Genomic DNA, 1851 nt, shown 5'->3' with positions numbered 1-1851 from the left:
GTCAATTGCTTCACATTTTCTCCTTCCCTCTGATCAGAGAGGTAGTAATAGTAACATAAATGACATATATAAAAAATATCATGTAATATCACATGTTGATCAGAGAGGTAGTAATAGTAACATAAATGACATACATAAAAAAAAATCGTGTAATATCACATGTTTAAGAGAATTTCATGATAATGGGACATACTAAATAATCACATAGAATTTATAAAAATGAATGTATTCTTGACTTAAATGGCTTGCAAAGTAATAGTAATAATTATAAAAATAGCATTTATACAAAAAAAAAAATATAAGAACGTGCATGTACTTTCGATTACAAAGACTTAACAATGATGGGTTTTATAAAGACTTAACAAGGGCATCATACAACAACATGAAAATAAGAAATTAAACATAACAAATGCCAAGCATATAAAGTAACAAAAATATAATTTTCTAACTTTAAAAAAAAATCTCATGTGTATTTGTCTACATCTTTAACTATGAGTAGAGTGTTCCTAGGTGATCTATATTTTGATATTAACACATGCACATTTTGATCAAACAATTACGGCAATAAGTCTCAAATAAAACATTCAGGAGCACAATAACTTTTATTATTAGATGATCACATATTTCTAATCTAATTTCATCACATAGAAAAGATTTTATTGTATGACACTTATTATAACTAAATGATAATAAATTAATCTTGGAAGCATAGAATATGGCCCTATGGAAACCAAAATGTAACACCCTTATGCAATGCTTTTAAACTGAGTTAAGCTTTATTTGGATTATATTTAGTAGTTGATATTCAAAATCTTGCAGAATTTTTTTTAAAAAAAATATGAAATATTTATATAAAATAATTTATATATAAAAATATTGAATAACTAGTTTTTATTAGAATAGTTACTAATTAAAAAATGAGTGGATCTGAAAATACTAACATGAAAAACGGGCGTGCTAAACTATGAAGGCACAACAATGACAAGCTTTATTCATACCAAATAATCATAAAAAGAAACATCATAGTTACAATTGCAATCACTCAATAAAAATAAAACAAGACACACAAAAAATCCTAATTCTCTTAATTTGTATAACTATGGCTAAAACAATCGCGTATTCTTCCTTCTTAAGGTAAACGCTTAATGTTTTGTATCTACGTCCTCGATAGCTTACTCCTAATAGCGCACTTGTCTTTTCACCTCAATTGAGCAGTGTATTGCTTTGTACTGCATTGTTCTTGAAGATGGTACGGAGAGAGGGGTGAGAAACAAAAGTTTCTCAATAGTTTATCTATATGGTGTCATCGTATCTATCCCCAGCCACTCCGAGTTTTAAAATAAAACCAGTTATGATGCAATGTTGTTCAATTATTATTTCTAAAAGTCCTTGTTAGTCGGAGTTGTGTAATTTTTAGATGCTTCTTATTTACTTATGTTATGATATGTATGACATATACAAAATGCCTATAGTATTAGAACATATAAAATGCAAACTCATAAATCTTGATTTGGTATTTTCATAGTCCGTAAAGCAAGGCAAAATAAATAATAAATAAGAGAAGAATACTAATATTGGCATAAATAAGTCAAATAGAATAGATCTAAATAAAATAAAGATCTTAAACAATATCATCCATCAAATAAAAAGGAACTTTGGATAAAAGAAGGATCTTTGAATGAAATAATAAACATAATCATAAATTGAAAAAGGATAAAAGAAGAACAATCATGATCACACTTTTCATTACATTTCCTCATAGCTTTTTTGGAAGGTATTGAGCTCTAACTGGTATAAAAGGTGGGAGTCCCCTTTCCTTACCGAAGGTTCTTATCCCAAACATTTTGGCGA

Source organism: Arachis ipaensis, chromosome B6 (genome assembly GCF_059453495.1).
Source record: "Arachis ipaensis isolate K30076 ecotype BB chromosome B6, ASM5945349v1, whole genome shotgun sequence".
Classification (NCBI taxonomy): domain Eukaryota; kingdom Viridiplantae; phylum Streptophyta; class Magnoliopsida; order Fabales; family Fabaceae; genus Arachis; species Arachis ipaensis.
The sequence above is the reverse complement of the archived record's forward strand: the minus strand, read 5'-3'. Positions refer to the sequence as shown.